At 34.6% G+C, this 22,444-nt stretch overlaps 6 non-coding genes across 6 annotated transcripts; all 6 read right to left on the reverse strand.

The window, feature by feature from the left end:
- Positions 1 to 5,218: 5,218 nt before the first annotated feature.
- TRNAN-AUU (transfer RNA asparagine (anticodon AUU)) lies at positions 5,219 to 5,292 on the reverse strand. Its single transcript has one exon. It is a non-coding gene; the product is annotated as a tRNA-Asn (tRNA).
- Positions 5,293 to 6,386: 1,094 nt separating this feature from the next.
- On the reverse strand, positions 6,387 to 6,460 carry TRNAN-AUU (transfer RNA asparagine (anticodon AUU)). The gene has a single exon. It is a non-coding gene; the product is annotated as a tRNA-Asn (tRNA).
- A 1,095-nt stretch (positions 6,461 to 7,555) lies between these two features.
- On the reverse strand, positions 7,556 to 7,629 carry TRNAN-AUU (transfer RNA asparagine (anticodon AUU)). Its single transcript has one exon. It is a non-coding gene; the product is annotated as a tRNA-Asn (tRNA).
- Positions 7,630 to 8,722: 1,093 nt separating this feature from the next.
- TRNAN-AUU (transfer RNA asparagine (anticodon AUU)) lies at positions 8,723 to 8,796 on the reverse strand. The gene has a single exon. It is a non-coding gene; the product is annotated as a tRNA-Asn (tRNA).
- Positions 8,797 to 11,054: 2,258 nt separating this feature from the next.
- On the reverse strand, positions 11,055 to 11,128 carry TRNAN-AUU (transfer RNA asparagine (anticodon AUU)). The gene has a single exon. It is a non-coding gene; the product is annotated as a tRNA-Asn (tRNA).
- A 9,269-nt stretch (positions 11,129 to 20,397) lies between these two features.
- Positions 20,398 to 20,471, reverse strand: TRNAN-AUU (transfer RNA asparagine (anticodon AUU)). Its single transcript has one exon. It is a non-coding gene; the product is annotated as a tRNA-Asn (tRNA).
- Between the last annotated feature and the right edge of the window lie 1,973 nt (positions 20,472 to 22,444).

Raw genomic sequence — 22,444 nt, forward strand, 5'->3', positions numbered from 1 at the left:
CATCTTCACCCTTAAATAAAGATTTTCTTAATTCCTTACCTGTGTGCTAATTAGATATCACCTTGTTTTCACATTAAACAGACTTCCACATGAGAAAGCAGCAAGGATGCAGTGGCGTTAATGTTTCCTGGTGTCAACCTGTATTATTTCAGTAGACATTGAAATGAGGATACATCTTGCTGCCTTTCCAATGAAGCAAGTTTAATTTAGTAATAGGTGAAAAACCATCCCTACAAAGGTGTTAATCAGAGACTTGGCTTTGTGGACACTTTTCAGAGAACAAATTTGTTAGCATAAAAATAAAGCCAGAAAATGAAGAGCTGTTTAATCACGCAATTTGATTTTTTTGCCAGCATATTTCTTTTTCTCTGCAACCCACTGCTAAATTGTGCTTCCTAGATGTTTTTATAAAATCACTGAATCAAATCTAACTCTGATTACATCAGAGAAGGCCAGGTACCCTACACCATAACAGGGGGTATGAAATTTGACTTGTCTACTTAAAGATCACCAAAATCTGATAACAAGGTCAATTACGTCCCTGGGTGGGATTGAACCACCAACCTTTTGGTTAATAGCCGTACACACTAACTGATTGCGCCACAGAGACACTTTGCTAAAAGTACATACTGACAAATGCTAATAAGCATTCATCTAAAACGTTTCCTAGAAAAACTTAAAAAAGTCAATAATCTGGAGAGTTTTTGTAAGATGTTTCTTCTATCAACCAACGAAGAAACACATTGGTACTTTCCCATGATGAGTGAGTGCTTCAGGATCTCTTGCACTTACATGTGCAGCAGAGTACTGCAATGGAAGCATGCTGGGCCCATAACCCAGAGGTAGGCAGATTGAAACTATTCTCTGCTATATGCATTTTTTTGTTTGTTAATTAAAGTAATCCAAAACTGGGATTGATATTTTGTCTCTTTTATTTTTACTTAAAGTACAATAACTTTTACCATTTTAATTTGTTTTAATAGTATATTGACAGTATTGTTTTCTTTCAAAAATCCACTTAATTTTCTTTACCCTATTATTAAAATGGTAATTGACAAAAACAAACTACATTGTCACCAGAAGAGCAATACAAAATGTACAAGTGATATATTAAAATCATCTTTCCAGCTTGAATTTCAATGATGCATTGGGGCAACGATTTTGTGAGAAACATCTTCACCCTTAAATAAAGATTTTCTCAATTCCTTACCTGTGTGCTAATTAGATATCACCTTGTTTTCACATTAAACAGACTTCCACATGAGAAAGCAGCAAGGATGCAGTGGCGTTAATGTTTCCTGGTGTCAACCTGTATTATTTCAGTAGACATTGAAATGAGGATGCATCTTGCTGCCTTTCCAATTAAGCAAGTTTAATTTAGTAATAGGTGAAAAACCATCCTTACAAAGGTGTTAATCAGAGACTTGGCTTTGTGGACACTTTTCAGAGAACAAATTTGTTAGCATAAAAATAAAGCCAGAAAATGAAGAGCTGTTTAATCACGCAATTTGATTTTTTTGCCAGAATATTTCTTTTTCTCTGCAACCCACTGCTAAATTGTGCTTCCTAGATGTTTTTATAAAATCACTGAATCAAATCTAACTCTGATTACATCAGAGAAGGCCAGGTACCCTACACCATAACAGGGGGTTTGAAATTTTGACTTGTCTACTTAAAGATCACCAAAATCTGATAACAAAGTCTATTAGGTCCCTGGGTGGGATTGAACCACCAACCTTATGGTTAATAGCCGTACATACTAACTGATTGCGCCACAGAGACACTTTGCAAAAGTCCATACTGACAAAAGCTAATAAGCATTCATCTAAAACGTTTCCTAGAAAAACTTTAAAAAGTCAATAATCTGGAGAGTTTTTGTAAGATGTTTCTTCCATCAACCAACGAAGAAACACATTGGTACTTTCCCATGATGAGTGAGTGCTTCAGGATCTCTTGCACTTACATGTGCAGCAGAGTACTGCAATGGAAGCATGCTGGGCCCATAACCCAGAGGTAGGCAGATTGAAACTATCCTCTGCTATATGCATTTTTTTTTGTTAATTAAAGTAATCCAAAACTGGGATTGATATTTTGTCTCTTTTATTTTTACTTAAAGTACAATAACTTTTACCATTTTAATTTGTTTTAATAGTATATTGACAGTATTGTTTTCTTTCAAAAATCCACTTCATTTTCTTTACCCTATTATTAAAATGGTAATTGACAAAAACAAACTACATTGTCACCAGAAGAGCAATACAAAATGTACAAGTGATATATTAAAATCATCTTTCCAGCTTGAATTTCAATGATGCATTGGGGCAACGATTTTGTGAGAAACATCTTCACCCTTAAATAAAGATTTTCTTAATTCCTTACCTGTGTGCTAATAAGATATCACCTTGTTTTCACATTAAACAGACTTCCACATGAGAAAGCAGCAAGGATGCAGTGGCGTTAATGTTTCCTGGTGTCAACCTGTATTATTTCAGTAGACATTGAAATGAGGATACATCTTGCTGCCTTTCCAATGAAGCAAGTTTAATTTAGTAATAGGTGAAAAACCATCCCTACAAAGGTGTTAATCAGAGACTTGGCTTTGTGGACACTTTTCAGAGAACAAATTTGTTAGCATAAAAATAAAGCCAGAAAATGAAGAGCTGTTTAATCACGCAATTTGGTTTTTTTGCCAGCATATTTCTTTTTCTCTGCAACCCACTGCTAAATTGTGCTTCCTAGATGTTTTTATAAAATCACTGAATCAAATCTAACTCTGATTACATCAGAGAAGGCCAGGTACCCTACACCATAACAGGGGGTATGAAATTTGACTTGTCTACTTAAAGATCACCAAAATCTGATAACAATGTCAATTACGTCCCTGGGTGGGATTGAACCACCAACCTTTTGGTTAATAGCCGTACACACTAACTGATTGCGCCACAGAGACACTTTGCTAAAAGTACATACTGACAAATGCTAATAAGCATTCATCTAAAACGTTTCCTAGAAAAACTTAAAAAAGTCAATAATCTGGAGAGTTTTTGTAAGATGTTTCTTCTATCAACCAACGAAGAAACACATTGGTACTTTCCCATGATGAGTGAGTGCTTCAGGATCTCTTGAACTTACATGTGCAGCAGAGTACTGCAATGGAAGCATGCTGGGCCCATAACCCAGAGGTAGGCAGATTGAAACTATCCTCTGCTATATGCATTTTTTTTTTTGTTAATTAAAGTAATCCAAAACTGGGATTGATATTTTGTCTCTTTTATTTTTACTTAAAGTACTATAACTTTTACCATTTTAATTTGTTTTAATAGTATATTGACAGTATTGTTTTCTTTCAAAAATCCACTTCATTTTCTTTACCCTATTATTAAAATGGTAATTGACAAAAACAAACTACATTGTCACCAGAAGAGCAATACAAAATGTACAAGTGATATATTAAAATCATCTTTCCAGCTTTAATTTCAATGATGCATTGGGGCAACGATTTTGTGAGAAACATCTTCACCCTTAAATAAAGATTTTCTTAATTCCTTACCTGTGTGCTAATTAGAAATCACCTTGTTTTCACATTAAACAGACTTCCACATTAGAAAGCAGCAAAGATGCAGTGGCGTTAATGTTTCCTGGTGTCAACCTGTATTATTTCAGTAGACATTGAAATGAGGATACATCTTGCTGCCTTTCCAATGAAGCAAGTTTAATTTAGTAATAGGTGAAAAACCATCCCTACAAAGGTGTTAATCAGAGACTTGGCTTTGTGGACACTTTTCAGAGAACAAATTTGTTAGCATAAAAATAAAGCCAGAAAATGAAGAGCTGTTTAATCACGCAATTTGGTTTTTTTGCCAGCATATTTCTTTTTCTCTGCAACCCACTGCTAAATTGTGCTTCCTAGATGTTTTTATAAAATCACTGAATCAAATCTAACTCTGATTACATCAGAGAAGGCCAGGTACCCTACACCATAACAGGGGGTATGAAATTTGACTTGTCTACTTAAAGATCACCAAAATCTGATAACAAGGTCAATTACGTCCCTGGGTGGGATTGAACCACCAACCTTTTGGTTAATAGCCGTACACACTAACTGATTGCGCCACAGAGACACTTTGCTAAAAGTACATACTGACAAATGCTAATAAGCATTCATCTAAAACGTTTCCTAGAAAAACTTAAAAAAGTCAATAATCTGGAGAGTTTTTGTAAGATGTTTCTTCCATCAACCAACGAAGAAACACATTGGTACTTTCCCATGATGAGTGAGTGCTTCAGGATCTCTTGAACTTACATGTGCAGCAGAGTACTGCAATGGAAGCATGCTGGGCCCATAACCCAGAGGTAGGCAGATTGAAACTGTCCTCTGCTATATGCATTTTTTTTTTGTTAATTAAAGTAATCCAAAACTGGGATTGATATTTTGTCTCTTTTATTTTTACTTAAAGTACTATAACTTTTACCATTTTAATTTGTTTTAATAGTATATTGACAGTATTGTTTTCTTTCAAAAATCCACTTCATTTTCTTTACCCTATTATTAAAATGGTAATTGACAAAAACAAACTACATTGTCACCAGAAGAGCAATACAAAATGTACAAGTGATATATTAAAATCATCTTTCCAGCTTGAATTTCAATGTTGCATTGGGTCAACAATTTTGTGAGAAACATCTTCACCCTTAAATAAAGATTTTCTTAATTCCTTACCTGTGTGCTAATTAGATATCACCTTGTTTTCACATTAAACAGACTTCCACATGAGAAAGCAGCAAGGATGCAGTGGCGTTAATGTTTCCTGGTGTCAACTTGTATTATTTCAGTAGACATTGAAATGAGGATGCATCTTGCTGCCTTTCCAATGAAGCAAGTTTAATTTAGTAATAGGTGAAAAACCATCCTTACAAAGGTGTTAATCAGAGACTTGGCTTTGTGGACACTTTTCAGAGAACAAATTTGTTAGCATAAAAATAAAGCCAGAAAATGAAGAGCTGTTTAATCACTCGATTGGATTTTTCTGCCAGCATATTTTTTTTCTCTGCAACCCACTGCTAAATTGTGCTTCCTAGCTGTTTTTTATAAAATCACTGAATCAAATCTAACTCTGATTACATCAGAGAAGGCCATGTACCCTACACCATAAGAGGAGGTTTGAAATTTTGACTTGTCTACTTAAATATCACCAAAATCTGATCACAAGGTTAATTACGTCCCTGGGTGGGATTGAACCACCAACCTTTTGGTTAATAGCCAAACACACTAACCGATTGCGCCACAGAGACACTTTGCAAAAGTCCATACTGACAAAGGCTAATAAGCATTCATCTAAAACGTTTCCTAGAAAAACTTTAAAAAGTCAATAATCTGGAGAGTTTTTGTAAGATGTTTCTTCCATCAACCAACGAAGAAACACATTGGTACTTTCCCATGATGAGTGAGTGCTTCAGGATCTCTTGCACTTACATGTGCAGCAGAGTACTGCAATGGAAGCATGCTGGGCCCATAACCCAGAGGTAGGCAGATTGAAACTATCCTCTGCTATATGCATTTTTTTTTGTTAATTAAAGTAATCCAAAACTGGGATTGATATTTTGTCTCTTTTATTTTTACTTAAAGTACAATAACTTTTACCATTTTAATTTGTTTTAATAGTATATTGACAGTATTGTTTTCTTTCAAAAATCCACTTCATTTTCTTTACCCTATTATTAATATGGTAATTGACAAAAACAAACTACATTGTCACCAGAAGAGCAATACAAAATGTACAAGTGATATATTAAAATCATCTTTCCAGCTTGAATTTCAATGATGCATTGGGGCAACGATTTTGTGAGAAACATCTTCACCCTTAAATAAAGATTTTCTTAATTCCTTACCTGTGTGCTAATTAGATATCACCTTGTTTTCATATTAAACAGACTTCCACATGAGAAAGCAGCAAGGATGCAGTGGCGTTAATGTTTCCTGGTGTCAACTTGTATTATTTCAGTAGACATTGAAATGAGGATGCATCTTGCTGCCTTTCCAATGAAGCAAGTTTAATTTAGTAATAGGTGAAAAACCATCCTTACAAAGGTGTTAATCAGAGACTTGGCTTTGTGGACACTTTTCAGAGAACAAATTTGTTAGCATAAAAATAAAGCCAGAAAATAAAGAGCTGTTTAATCACTCAATTGGATTTTTCTGCCAGCATATTTTTTTTCTCTGCAACCCACTGCTAAATTGTGCTTCCTAGCTGTTTTTATAAAATCACTGAATCAAATCTAACTCTGATTACATCAGAGAAGGCCAGGTACCCTACACCATAACAGGGGGTTTGAAATTTTGACTTGTCTACTTAAAGATCACCAAAATCTGATCACAAGGTTAATTACGTCCCTGGGTGGGATTGAACCACCAACCTTTTGGTTAATAGCCAAACACACTAACCGATTGCGCCACAGAGACACTTTGCAAAAGTCCATACTGACAAAGGCTAATAAGCATTCATCTAAAACGTTTCCTAGAAAAAGTTTAAAAAGTCAATAATCTGGAGAGTTTTTGTAAGATGTTTCTTCCATCAACCAACGAAGAAACACATTGGTACTTTCCCATGATGAGTGAGTGCTTCAGGATCTCTTGCACTTACATGTGCAGCAGAGTACTGCAATGGAAGCATGCTGGGCCCATAACCCAGAGGTAGGCAGATTGAAACTATCCTCTGCTATATGCATTTTTTTTTGTTAATTAAAGTAATCCAAAACTGGGATTGATATTTTGTCTCTTTTATTTTTACTTAAAGTACAATAACTTTTACCATTTTAATTTGTTTTAATAGTATATTGACAGTATTGTTTTCTTTCAAAAATCCACTTCATTTTCTTTACCCTATTATTAAAATGGTAATTGACAAAAACAAACTACATTGTCACCAGAAGAGCAATACAAAATGTACAAGTGATATATTAAAATCATCTTTCCAGCTTGAATTTCAATGTTGCATTGGGTCAACAATTTTGTGAGAAACATCTTCACCCTTAAATAAAGATTTTCTTAATTCCTTACCTGTGTGCTAATTAGATATCACCTTGTTTTCACATTAAACAGACTTCCACATGAGAAAGCAGCAAGGATGCAGTGGCGTTAATGTTTCCTGGTGTCAACCTGTATTATTTCAGTAGACATTGAAATGAGGATACATCTTGCTGCCTTTCCAATGAAGCAAGTTTAATTTAGTAATAGGTGAAAAACCATCCCTACAAAGGTGTTAATCAGAGACTTGGCTTTGTGGACACTTTTCAGAGAACAAATTTGTTAGCATAAAAATAAAGCCAGAAAATGAAGAGCTGTTTAATCACTCGATTGGATTTTTCTGCCAGCATATTTTTTTTCTCTGCAACCCACTGCTAAATTGTGCTTCCTAGCTGTTTTTTATAAAATCACTGAATCAAATCTAACTCTGATTACATCAGAGAAGGCCATGTACCCTACACCATAAGAGGAGGTTTGAAATTTTGACTTGTCTACTTAAATATCACCAAAATCTGATCACAAGGTTAATTACGTCCCTGGGTGGGATTGAACCACCAACCTTTTGGTTAATAGCCAAACACACTAACCGATTGCGCCACAGAGACACTTTGCAAAAGTCTATACTGACAAAGGCTAATAAGCATTCATCTAAAACGTTTCCTAGAAAAACTTAAAAAAGTCAATAATCTGGAGAGTTTTTGTAAGATGTTTCTTCCATCAACCAACGAAGAAACACATTGGTACTTTCCCATGATGAGTGAGTGCTTCAGGATCTCTTGCACTTACATGTGCAGCAGAGTACTGCAATGGAAGCATGCTGGGCCCATAACCCAGAGGTAGGCAGATTGAAACTATCCTCTGCTATATGCATTTTTTTTGTTAATTAAAGTAATCCAAAACTGGGATTGATATTTTGTCTCTTTTATTTTTACTTAAAGTACAATAACTTTTACCATTTTAATTTGTTTTAATAGTATATTGACAGTATTGTTTTCTTTCAAAAATCCACTTCATTTTCTTTACCCTATTATTAATATGGTAATTGACAAAAACAAACTACATTGTCACCAGAAGAGCAATACAAAATGTACAAGTGATATATTAAAATCATCTTTCCAGCTTGAATTTCAATGATGCATTGGGGCAACGATTTTGTGAGAAACATCTTCACCCTTAAATAAAGATTTTCTTAATTCCTTACCTGTGTGCTAATTAGATATCACCTTGTTTTCATATTAAACAGACTTCCACATGAGAAAGCAGCAAGGATGCAGTGGCGTTAATGTTTCCTGGTGTCAACTTGTATTATTTCAGTAGACATTGAAATGAGGATGCATCTTGCTGCCTTTCCAATGAAGCAAGTTTAATTTAGTAATAGGTGAAAAACCATCCTTACAAAGGTGTTAATCAGAGACTTGGCTTTGTGGACACTTTTCAGAGAACAAATTTGTTAGCATAAAAATAAAGCCAGAAAATAAAGAGCTGTTTAATCACTCAATTGGATTTTTCTGCCAGCATATTTTTTTTCTCTGCAACCCACTGCTAAATTGTGCTTCCTAGCTGTTTTTATAAAATCACTGAATCAAATCTAACTCTGATTACATCAGAGAAGGCCAGGTACCCTACACCATAACAGGGGGTTTGAAATTTTGACTTGTCTACTTAAAGATCACCAAAATCTGATCACAAGGTTAATTACGTCCCTGGGTGGGATTGAACCACCAACCTTTTGGTTAATAGCCAAACACACTAACCGATTGCGCCACAGAGACACTTTGCAAAAGTCCATACTGACAAAGGCTAATAAGCATTCATCTAAAACGTTTCCTAGAAAAAGTTTAAAAAGTCAATAATCTGGAGAGTTTTTGTAAGATGTTTCTTCCATCAACCAACGAAGAAACACATTGGTACTTTCCCATGATGAGTGAGTGCTTCAGGATCTCTTGCACTTACATGTGCAGCAGAGTACTGCAATGGAAGCATGCTGGGCCCATAACCCAGAGGTAGGCAGATTGAAACTATCCTCTGCTATATGCATTTTTTTTGTTAATTAAAGTAATCCAAAACTGGGATTGATATTTTGTCTCTTTTATTTTTACTTAAAGTACAATAACTTTTACCATTTTAATTTGTTTTAATAGTATATTGACAGTATTGTTTTCTTTCAAAAATCCACTTCATTTTCTTTACCCTATTATTAAAATGGTAATTGACAAAAACAAACTACATTGTCACCAGAAGAGCAATACAAAATGTACAAGTGATATATTAAAATCATCTTTCCAGCTTGAATTTCAATGATGCATTGGGTCAATAATTTTGTGAGAAACATCTTCACCCTTAAAGATTTTCTTAATTCCTTACCTGTGTGCTAATTAGATATCACCTTGTTTTCACATTAAACAGACTTCCACATGAGAAAGCAGCAAGGATGCAGTGGCGTTAATGTTTCCTGGTGTCAACCTGTATTATTTCAGTAGACATTGAAATGAGGATACATCTTGCTGCCTTTCCAATGAAGCAAGTTTAATTTAGTAATAGGTGAAAAACCATCCCTACAAAGGTGTTAATCAGAGACTTGGCTTTGTGGACACTTTTCAGAGAACAAATTTGTTAGCATAAAAATAAAGCCAGAAAATGAAGAGCTGTTTAATCACGCAATTTGATTTTTTTGCCAGCATATTTCTTTTTCTCTGCAACCCACTGCTAAATTGTGCTTCCTAGATGTTTTTATAAAATCACTGAATCAAATCTAACTCTGATTACATCAGAGAAGGCCAGGTACCCTACACCATAACAGGGGGTATGAAATTTGACTTGTCTACTTAAAGATCACCAAAATCTGATAACAAGGTCAATTACGTCCCTGGGTGGGATTGAACCACCAACCTTTTGGTTAATAGCCGTACACACTAACTGATTGCGCCACAGAGACACTTTGCAAAAGTACATACTGACAAAGGCTAATAAGCATTCATCTAAAACGTTTCCTAGAAAAACTTAAAAAAGTCAATAATCTGGAGAGTTTTTGTAAGATGTTTCTTCCATCAACCAACGAAGAAACACATTGGTACTTTCCCATGATGAGTGAGTGCTTCAGGATCTCTTGAACTTACATGTGCAGCAGAGTACTGCAATGGAAGCATGCTGGGCCCATAACCCAGAGGTAGGCAGATTGAAACTATCCTCTGCTATATGCATTTTTTTTTGTTAATTAAAGTAATCCAAAACTGGGATTGATATTTTGTCTCTTTTATTTTTACTTAAAGTACTATAACTTTTACCATTTTAATTTGTTTTAATAGTATATTGACAGTATTGTTTTCTTTCAAAAATCCACTTCATTTTCTTTACCCTATTATTAAAATGGTAATTGACAAAAACAAACTACATTGTCACCAGAAGAGCAATACAAAATGTACAAGTGATATATTAAAATCATCTTTCCAGCTTGAATTTCAATGTTGCATTGGGTCAACAATTTTGTGAGAAACATCTTCACCCTTAAATAAAGATTTTCTTAATTCCTTACCTGTGTGCTAATTAGATATCACCTTGTTTTCACATTAAACAGACTTCCACATGAGAAAGCAGCAAGGATGCAGTGGCGTTAATGTTTCCTGGTGTCAACTTGTATTATTTCAGTAGACATTGAAATGAGGATGCATCTTGCTGCCTTTCCAATGAAGCAAGTTTAATTTAGTAATAGGTGAAAAACCATCCTTACAAAGGTGTTAATCAGAGACTTGGCTTTGTGGACACTTTTCAGAGAACAAATTTGTTAGCATAAAAATAAAGCCAGAAAATGAAGAGCTGTTTAATCACTCGATTGGATTTTTCTGCCAGCATATTTTTTTTCTCTGCAACCCACTGCTAAATTGTGCTTCCTAGCTGTTTTTTATAAAATCACTGAATCAAATCTAACTCTGATTACATCAGAGAAGGCCATGTACCCTACACCATAAGAGGAGGTTTGAAATTTTGACTTGTCTACTTAAATATCACCAAAATCTGATCACAAGGTTAATTACGTCCCTGGGTGGGATTGAACCACCAACCTTTTGGTTAATAGCCAAACACACTAACCGATTGCGCCACAGAGACACTTTGCAAAAGTCCATACTGACAAAGGCTAATAAGCATTCATCTAAAACGTTTCCTAGAAAAACTTTAAAAAGTCAATAATCTGGAGAGTTTTTGTAAGATGTTTCTTCCATCAACCAACGAAGAAACACATTGGTACTTTCCCATGATGAGTGAGTGCTTCAGGATCTCTTGCACTTACATGTGCAGCAGAGTACTGCAATGGAAGCATGCTGGGCCCATAACCCAGAGGTAGGCAGATTGAAACTATCCTCTGCTATATGCATTTTTTTTGTTAATTAAAGTAATCCAAAACTGGGATTGATATTTTGTCTCTTTTATTTTTACTTAAAGTACAATAACTTTTACCATTTTAATTTGTTTTAATAGTATATTGACAGTATTGTTTTCTTTCAAAAATCCACTTCATTTTCTTTACCCTATTATTAATATGGTAATTGACAAAAACAAACTACATTGTCACCAGAAGAGCAATACAAAATGTACAAGTGATATATTAAAATCATCTTTCCAGCTTGAATTTCAATGATGCATTGGGGCAACGATTTTGTGAGAAACATCTTCACCCTTAAATAAAGATTTTCTTAATTCCTTACCTGTGTGCTAATTAGATATCACCTTGTTTTCATATTAAACAGACTTCCACATGAGAAAGCAGCAAGGATGCAGTGGCGTTAATGTTTCCTGGTGTCAACTTGTATTATTTCAGTAGACATTGAAATGAGGATGCATCTTGCTGCCTTTCCAATGAAGCAAGTTTAATTTAGTAATAGGTGAAAAACCATCCTTACAAAGGTGTTAATCAGAGACTTGGCTTTGTGGACACTTTTCAGAGAACAAATTTGTTAGCATAAAAATAAAGCCAGAAAATAAAGAGCTGTTTAATCACTCAATTGGATTTTTCTGCCAGCATATTTTTTTTCTCTGCAACCCACTGCTAAATTGTGCTTCCTAACTGTTTTTATAAAATCACTGAATCAAATCTAACTCTGATTACATCAGAGAAGGCCAGGTACCCTACACCATAACAGGGGGTTTGAAATTTTGACTTGTCTACTTAAAGATCACCAAAATCTGATCACAAGGTTAATTACGTCCCTGGGTGGGATTGAACCACCAACCTTTTGGTTAATAGCCAAACACACTAACCGATTGCACCACAGAGACACTTTGCAAAAGTCCATACTGACAAAGGCTAATAAGCATTCATCTAAAACGTTTCCTAGAAAAAGTTTAAAAAGTCAATAATCTGGAGAGTTTTTGTAAGATGTTTCTTCCATCAACCAACGAAGAAACACATTGGTACTTTCCCATGATGAGTGAGTGCTTCAGGATCTCTTGCACTTACATGTGCAGCAGAGTACTGCAATGGAAGCATGCTGGGCCCATAACCCAGAGGTAGGCAGATTGAAACTATCCTCTGCTATATGCATTTTTTTTGTTAATTAAAGTAATCCAAAACTGGGATTGATATTTTGTCTCTTTTATTTTTACTTAAAGTACAATAACTTTTACCATTTTAATTTGTTTTAATAGTATATTGACAGTATTGTTTTCTTTCAAAAATCCACTTCATTTTCTTTACCCTATTATTAAAATGGTAATTGACAAAAACAAACTACATTGTCACCAGAAGAGCAATACAAAATGTACAAGTGATATATTAAAATCATCTTTCCAGCTTGAATTTCAATGATGCATTGGGTCAACAATTTTGTGAGAAACATCTTCACCCTTAAATAAAGATTTTCTTAATTCCTTACCTGTGTGCTAATTAGATATCACCTTGTTTTAACATTAAACAGACTTCCACATGAGAAAGCAGCAAGGATGCAGTGGCGTTAATGTTTCCTGGTGTCAACCTGTATTATTTCAGTAGACATTGAAATGAGGATACATCTTGCTGCCTTTCCAATGAAGCAAGTTTAATTTAGTAATAGGTGAAAAACCATCCCTACAAAGGTGTTAATCAGAGACTTGGCTTTGTGGACACTTTTCAGAGAACAAATTTGTTAGCATAAAAATAAAGCCAGAAAATGAAGAGCTGTTTAATCACGCAATTTGATTTTTTTGCCAGCATATTTCTTTTTCTCTGCAACCCACTGCTAAATTGTGCTTCCTAGATGTTTTTATAAAATCACTGAATCAAATCTAACTCTGATTACATCAGAGAAGGCCAGGTACCCTACACCATAACAGGGGGTTTGAAATTTTGACTTGTCTACTTAAAGATCACCAAAATCTGATAACAAGGTCAATTAGGTCCCTGGGTGGGATTGAACCACCAACCTTTTGGTTAATAGCCGTACATACTAACTGATTGCACCACAGAGACACCTTGCAAAAGTCCATACTGACAAAGGCTAATAAGCATTCATCTAAAACGTTTCCTAGAAAAACTTTAAAAAGTCAATAATCTGGAGAGTTTTTGTAAGATGTTTCTTCCATCAACCAACGAAGAAACACATTGGTACTTTCCCATGATGAGTGAGTGCTTCAGGATCTCTTGAACTTACATGTGCAGCAGAGTACTGCAATGGAAGCATGCTGGGCCCATAACCCAGAGGTAAGCAGATTGAAACTATCCTCTGCTATATGCATTTTTTTTTTGTTAATTAAAGTAATCCAAAACTGGGATTGATATTTTGTCTCTTTTATTTTTACTTAAAGTATAATAACTTTTACCATTTTAATTTGTTTTAATAGTATATTGACATTATTGTTTTCTTTCAAAAATCCACTTCATTTTCTTTACCCTATTATTAAAATGGTAATTGACAAAAACAAACTACATTGTCACCAGAAGAGCAATACAAAATGTACAAGTGATATATTAAAATCATCTTTCCAGCTTGAATTTCAATGATGCATTGGGTCAACAATTTTGTGAGAAACATCTTCACCCTTAAATAAAGATTTTCTTAATTCCTTACCTGTGTGCTAATTAGATATCACCTTGTTTTCACATTAAACAGACTTCCACATGAGAAAGCAGCAAGGATGCAGTGGCGTTAATATTTCCTGGTGTCAACTTGTATTATTTCAGTAGACATTGAAATGAGGATGCATCTTGCTGCCTTTCCAATGAAGCAAGTTTAATTTAGTAATAGGTGAAAAACCATCCTTACAAAGGTGTTAATCAGAGACTTGGCTTTGTGGACACTTTTCAGAGAACAAATTTGTTAGCATAAAAATAAAGCCAGAAAATGAAGAGCTGTTTAATCACTCGATTGGATTTTTCTGCCAGCATATTTTTTTTCTCTGCAACCCACTGCTAAATTGTGCTTCCTAGCTGTTTTTTATAAAATCACTGAATCAAATCTAACTCTGATTACATCAGAGAAGGCCATGTACCCTACACCATAAGAGGAGGTTTGAAATTTTGACTTGTCTACTTAAATATCACCAAAATCTGATCACAAGGTTAATTACGTCCCTGGGTGGGATTAAACCACCAACCTTTTGGTTAATAGCCAAACACACTAACCGATTGCGCCACAGAGACACTTTGCAAAAAGTAAATACTGACAAAGGCTAATAAGCATACATCTAGAACGTTTCCTAGAAAACATTAAAAAATCAATAATCTGGAGAGTTTTTGTAAGATGTTTCTTCCATCAACCAACGAATAAACACATTGGTACTTTCCCATGATGAGTGAGTGCTTCAGGATCTCTTGCACTTACATGGGCAGCAGAGTACTGCAATGGAAGCATGCTGGACCCATAACGCAGAGGTAGGCAGATTGAAACTATCCTTTGCTATATGCATTTTTTTTGTTAATTTAAGTAATCAAAACTGGGATTGATATTTTTGCTCTTTTATTTTTACTTAAAGTACAATAACTTTTACCATTTTAATTTGTTTTAATAGTATATTGACAGTATAGTTTTCTTTCAAAAATCCACTTAATTTTCTTTACCCTGTTATTAAAATGGTAATTGACAAAAAAACTACATTGTCACCAGAAGAGCAATACAAAATGTACAAGTGATATATTTAAATCATCTTTCCAGCTTGAATTTCAATGATGCATTGGGGCAACAATTTTGTGAGAAACATCTTCACCCTTAAATAAAGATTTTCGTAATTCCTTACCTGTGTGCTAATTAGATATCACCTTGTTTTCACATTAAACAGACTTCCACATGAGAAAGCAGCAAGGATGCAGTGGCGTTAATGTTTCCTGGTGTCAACCTGTATTATTTCAGTAGACATTGAAATGAGGATGCATCTTGCTGCCTTTCCAATGAAGCAAGTTTAATTTAGTAATAGGTGAAAAACAATCCCTACAAAGGTGTTAATCAGAGACTTGGCTTTGTGGACACTTTTCAGAGAACAAATTTGTTAGCATAAAAATAAAGCCAGAAAATAAAGAGCTGTTTAATCACGCAATTTGATTTTTTTGCCAGCATATTTCTTTTTCTCTGCAACCCACTGCTAAATTGTGCTTCCTAGATGTTTTTATAAAATCACTGAATCAAATCTAACTCTGATTACATCAGAGAAGGCCAGGTACCCTACACCATAAGAGGGGGTATGAAATTTGACTTGTCTACTTAAAGATCACCAAAATCTGATAACAAGGTCAATTAGGTCCCTGGGTGGGATTGAACCACCAACCTTTTGGTTAATAGCCGTACACACTAACTGATTGCGCCACAGAGACACTTTGCAAAATGTCATACTGACAAAGGCTAATAAGCATTCATCTATAACGTTTCCTAGAAAAACTTTAAAAAGTCAATAATCTGGAGAGTTTTTGTAAGATGTTTCTTCCATCAACCAACGAAGAAACACATTGGTACTTTCCCATGATGAGTGAGTGCTTCAGGATCTCTTGCACTTACATGTGCAGCAGAGTACTGCAATGGAAGCATGCTGGGCCCATAACCCAGAGGTAAGCAGATTGAAACTATCCTCTGCTATATGCATTTTTTTTTGTTAATTAAAGTAATCCAAAACTGGGATTGATATTTTGGCTCTTTTATTTTTACTTAAAGTACAATAACTTTTACCATTTTAATTTGTTTTAATAGTATATTGACATTATTGTTTTCTTTCAAAAATCCACTTCATTTTCTTTACCCTATTATTAAAATGGTAATTGACAAAAACAAACTACATTGTCACCAGAAGAGCAATACAAAATGTACAAGTGATATATTAAAATCATCTTTCCAGCTTGAATTTCAATGATGCATTGGGTCAATAATTTTGTGAGAAACATCTTCACCCTTAAATAAAGATTTTCTTAATTCCTTACCTGTGTGCTAATTAGATATCACCTTGTTTTCACATTAAACAGACTTCCACATGAGAAAGCAGCAAGGATGCAGTGGCGTTAATGTTTCCTGGTGTCAACCTGTATTATTTCAGTAGACATTGAAATGAGGATACATCTTGCTGCCTTTCCAATGAAGCAAGTTTAATTTAGTAATAGGTGAAAAACCATCCCTACAAAGGTGTTAATCAGAGACTTGGCTTTGTGGACACTTTTCAGAGAACAAATTTGTTAGCATAAAAATAAAGCCAGAAAATGAAGAGCTGTTTAATCACGCAATTTGATTTTTTTGCCAGCATATTTCTTTTTCTCTGCAACCCACTGCTAAATTGTGCTTCCTAGATGTTTTTATAAAATCACTGAATCAAATCTAACTCTGATTACATCAGAGAAGGCCAGGTACCCTACACCATAACAGGGGGTATGAAATTTGACTTGTCTACTTAAAGATCACCAAAATCTGATAACAAGGTCAATTACGTCCCTGGGTGGGATTGAACCACCAACCTTTTGGTTAATAGCCGTACACACTAACTGATTGCGCCACAGAGACACTTTGCAAAAGTACATACTGACAAAGGCTAATAAGCATTCATCTAAAACGTTTCCTAGAAAAACTTAAAAAAGTCAATAATCTGGAGAGTTTTTGTAAGATGTTTCTTCTATCAACCAACGAAGAAACACATTGGTACTTTCCCATGATGAGTGAGTGCTTCAGGATCTCTTGCACTTACATGTGCAGCAGAGTACAGCAATGGAAGCATGCTGGGCCCATAACCCAGAGGTAGGCAGATTGAAACTATCCTCTCCTATATGCATTTTTTTGTTTGTTAATTAAAGTAATCCAAAACTGGGATTGATATTTTGGCTCTTTTATTTTTACTTAAAGTACAATAACTTTTACCATTTTAATTTGTTTTAATAGTATATTGACAGTATTGTTTTCTTTCAAAAATCCACTTCATTTTCTTTACCCTATTATTAAAATGGTAATTGACAAAAACAAACTACATTGTCACCAGAAGAGCAATACAAAATGTACAAGTGATATATTAAAATCATCTTTCCAGCTTGAATTTCAATGATGCATTGGGGCAACGATTTTGTGAGAAACATCTTCACCCTTAAATAAAGATTTTCTTAATTCCTTACCTGTGTGCTAATTAGATATCACCTTGTTTTCACATTAAACAGACTTCCACATGAGAAAGCAGCAAGGATGCAGTGGCGTTAATGTTTCCTGGTGTCAACCTGTATTATTTCAGTAGACATTGAAATGAGGATGCATCTTGCTGCCTTTCCAATGAAGCAAGTTTAATTTAGTAATAGGTGAAAAACCATCCTTACAAAGGTGTTAATCAGAGACTTGGCTTTGTGGACACTTTTCAGAGAACAAATTTGTTAGCATAAAAATAAAGCCAGAAAATAAAGAGCTGTTTAATCACTCAATTGGATTTTTCTGCCAGCATATTTTTTTTCTCTGCAACCCACTGCTAAATTGTGCTTCCTAGCTGTTTTTATAAAATCACTGAATCAAATCTAACTCTGATTACATCAGAGAAGGCCAGGTACCCTACACCATAACAGGGGGTTTGAAATTTTGACTTGTCTACTTAAAGATCACCAAAATCTGATAACAAGGTCAATTAGGTCCCTGGGTGGGATTGAACCACCAACCTTTTGGTTAATAGCCGTACATACTAACTGATTGCACCACAGAGACACCTTGCAAAAGTCCATACTGACAAAGGCTAATAAGCATTCATCTAAAACGTTTCCTAGAAAAACTTTAAAAAGTCAATAATCTGGAGAGTTTTTGTAAGATGTTTCTTCCATCAACCAACGAAGAAACACATTGGTACTTTCCCATGATGAGTGAGTGCTTCAGGATCTCTTGAACTTACATGTGCAGCAGAGTACTGCAATGGAAGCATGCTGGGCCCATAACCCAGAGGTAAGCAGATTGAAACTATCCTCTGCTATATGCATTTTTTTTTTGTTAATTAAAGTAATCCAAAACTGGGATTGATATTTTGTCTCTTTTATTTTTACTTAAAGTATAATAACTTTTACCATTTTAATTTGTTTTAATAGTATATTGACATTATTGTTTTCTTTCAAAAATCCACTTCATTTTCTTTACCCTATTATTAAAATGGTAATTGACAAAAACAAACTACATTGTCACCAGAAGAGCAATACAAAATGTACAAGTGATATATTAAAATCATCTTTCCAGCTTGAATTTCAATGATGCATTGGGTCAATAATTTTGTGAGAAACATCTTCACCCTTAAATAAAGATTTTCTTAATTCCTTACCTGTGTGCTAATTAGATATCACCTTGTTTTCACATTAAACAGACTTCCACATGAGAAAGCAGCAAGGATGCAGTGGCGTTAATGTTTCCTGGTGTCAACCTGTATTATTTCAGTAGACATTGAAATGAGGATACATCTTGCTGCCTTTCCAATGAAGCAAGTTTAATTTAGTAATAGGTGAAAAACCATCCCTACAAAGGTGTTAATCAGAGACTTGGCTTTGTGGACACTTTTCAGAGAACAAATTTGTTAGCATAAAAATAAAGCCAGAAAATGAAGAGCTGTTTAATCACGCAATTTGATTTTTTTGCCAGCATATTTCTTTTTCTCTGCAACCCACTGCTAAATTGTGCTTCCTAGATGTTTTTATAAAATCACTGAATCAAATCTAACTCTGATTACATCAGAGAAGGCCAGGTACCCTACACCATAACAGGGGGTATGAAATTTGACTTGTCTACTTAAAGATCACCAAAATCTGATAACAAGGTCAATTACGTCCCTGGGTGGGATTGAACCACCAACCTTTTGGTTAATAGCCGTACACACTAACTGATTGCGCCACAGAGACACTTTGCAAAAGTACATACTGACAAAGGCTAATAAGCATTCATCTAAAACGTTTCCTAGAAAAACTTAAAAAAGTCAATAATCTGGAGAGTTTTTGTAAGATGTTTCTTCCATCAACCAACGAAGAAACACATTGGTACTTTCCCATGATGAGTGAGTGCTTCAGGATCTCTTGCACTTACATGTGCAGCAGAGTACTGCAATGGAAGCATGCTGGGCCCATAACCCAGAGGTAGGCAGATTGAAACTATCCTCTGCTATATGCATTTTTTTTGTTAATTAAAGTAATCCAAAACTGGGATTGATATTTTGTCTCTTTTATTTTTACTTAAAGTACAATAACTTTTACCATTTTAATTTGTTTTAATAGTATATTGACAGTATTGTTTTCTTTCAAAAATCCACTTCATTTTCTTTACCCTATTATTAATATGGTAATTGACAAAAACAAACTACATTGTCACCAGAAGAGCAATACAAAATGTACAAGTGATATATTAAAATCATCTTTCCAGCTTGAATTTCAATGATGCATTGGGGCAACGATTTTGTGAGAAACATCTTCACCCTTAAATAAAGATTTTCTTAATTCCTTACCTGTGTGCTAATTAGATATCACCTTGTTTTCATATTAAACAGACTTCCACATGAGAAAGCAGCAAGGATGCAGTGGCGTTAATGTTTCCTGGTGTCAACTTGTATTATTTCAGTAGACATTGAAATGAGGATGCATCTTGCTGCCTTTCCAATGAAGCAAGTTTAATTTAGTAATAGGTGAAAAACCATCCTTACAAAGGTGTTAATCAGAGACTTGGCTTTGTGGACACTTTTCAGAGAACAAATTTGTTAGCATAAAAATAAAGCCAGAAAATAAAGAGCTGTTTAATCACTCAATTGGATTTTTCTGCCAGCATATTTTTTTTCTCTGCAACCCACTGCTAAATTGTGCTTCCTAGCTGTTTTTATAAAATCACTGAATCAAATCTAACTCTGATTACATCAGAGAAGGCCAGGTACCCTACACCATAACAGGGGGTTTGAAATTTTGACTTGTCTACTTAAAGATCACCAAAATCTGATCACAAGGTTAATTACGTCCCTGGGTGGGATTGAACCACCAACCTTTTGGTTAATAGCCAAACACACTAACCGATTGCGCCACAGAGACACTTTGCAAAAGTCCATACTGACAAAGGCTAATAAGCATTCATCTAAAACGTTTCCTAGAAAAAGTTTAAAAAGTCAATAATCTGGAGAGTTTTTGTAAGATGTTTCTTCCATCAACCAACGAAGAAACACATTGGTACTTTCCCATGATGAGTGAGTGCTTCAGGATCTCTTGCACTTACATGTGCAGCAGAGTACTGCAATGGAAGCATGCTGGGCCCATAACCCAGAGGTAGGCAGATTGAAACTATCCTCTGCTATATGCATTTTTTTTGTTAATTAAAGTAATCCAAAACTGGGATTGATATTTTGTCTCTTTTATTTTTACTTAAAGTACAATAACTTTTACCATTTTAATTTGTTTTAATAGTATATTGACAGTATTGTTTTCTTTCAAAAATCCACTTCATTTTCTTTACCCTATTATTAAAATGGTAATTGACAAAAACAAACTACATTGTCACCAGAAGAGCAATACAAAATGTACAAGTGATATATTAAAATCATCTTTCCAGCTTGAATTTCAATGATGCATTGGGTCAATAATTTTGTGAGAAACATCTTCACCCTTAAAGATTTTCTTAATTCCTTACCTGTGTGCTAATTAGATATCACCTTGTTTTCACATTAAACAGACTTCCACATGAGAAAGCAGCAAGGATGCAGTGGCGTTAATGTTTCCTGGTGTCAACCTGTATTATTTCAGTAGACATTGAAATGAGGATACATCTTGCTGCCTTTCCAATGAAGCAAGTTTAATTTAGTAATAGGTGAAAAACCATCCCTACAAAGGTGTTAATCAGAGACTTGGCTTTGTGGACACTTTTCAGAGAACAAATTTGTTAGCATAAAAATAAAGCCAGAAAATGAAGAGCTGTTTAATCACGCAATTTGATTTTTTTGCCAGCATATTTCTTTTTCTCTGCAACCCACTGCTAAATTGTGCTTCCTAGATGTTTTTATAAAATCACTGAATCAAATCTAACTCTGATTACATCAGAGAAGGCCAGGTACCCTACACCATAACAGGGGGTATGAAATTTGACTTGTCTACTTAAAGATCACCAAAATCTGATAACAAGGTCAATTACGTCCCTGGGTGGGATTGAACCACCAACCTTTTGGTTAATAGCCGTACACACTAACTGATTGCGCCACAGAGACACTTTGCAAAAGTACATACTGACAAAGGCTAATAAGCATTCATCTAAAACGTTTCCTAGAAAAACTTAAAAAAGTCAATAATCTGGAGAGTTTTTGTAAGATGTTTCTTCCATCAACCAACGAAGAAACACATTGGTACTTTCCCATGATGAGTGAGTGCTTCAGGATCTCTTGAACTTACATGTGCAGCAGAGTACTGCAATGGAAGCATGCTGGGCCCATAACCCAGAGGTAGGCAGATTGAAACTATCCTCTGCTATATGCATTTTTTTTTGTTAATTAAAGTAATCCAAAACTGGGATTGATATTTTGTCTCTTTTATTTTTACTTAAAGTACTATAACTTTTACCATTTTAATTTGTTTTAATAGTATATTGACAGTATTGTTTTCTTTCAAAAATCCACTTCATTTTCTTTACCCTATTATTAAAATGGTAATTGACAAAAACAAACTACATTGTCACCAGAAGAGCAATACAAAATGTACAAGTGATATATTAAAATCATCTTTCCAGCTTGAATTTCAATGTTGCATTGGGTCAACAATTTTGTGAGAAACATCTTCACCCTTAAATAAAGATTTTCTTAATTCCTTACCTGTGTGCTAATTAGATATCACCTTGTTTTCACATTAAACAGACTTCCACATGAGAAAGCAGCAAGGATGCAGTGGCGTTAATGTTTCCTGGTGTCAACTTGTATTATTTCAGTAGACATTGAAATGAGGATGCATCTTGCTGCCTTTCCAATGAAGCAAGTTTAATTTAGTAATAGGTGAAAAACCATCCTTACAAAGGTGTTAATCAGAGA

The sequence above is a fragment of the Pseudophryne corroboree genome, unplaced genomic scaffold, assembly GCF_028390025.1.
Source record: "Pseudophryne corroboree isolate aPseCor3 unplaced genomic scaffold, aPseCor3.hap2 scaffold_498, whole genome shotgun sequence".
Taxonomy (NCBI): Eukaryota; Metazoa; Chordata; class Amphibia; order Anura; family Myobatrachidae; genus Pseudophryne; species Pseudophryne corroboree.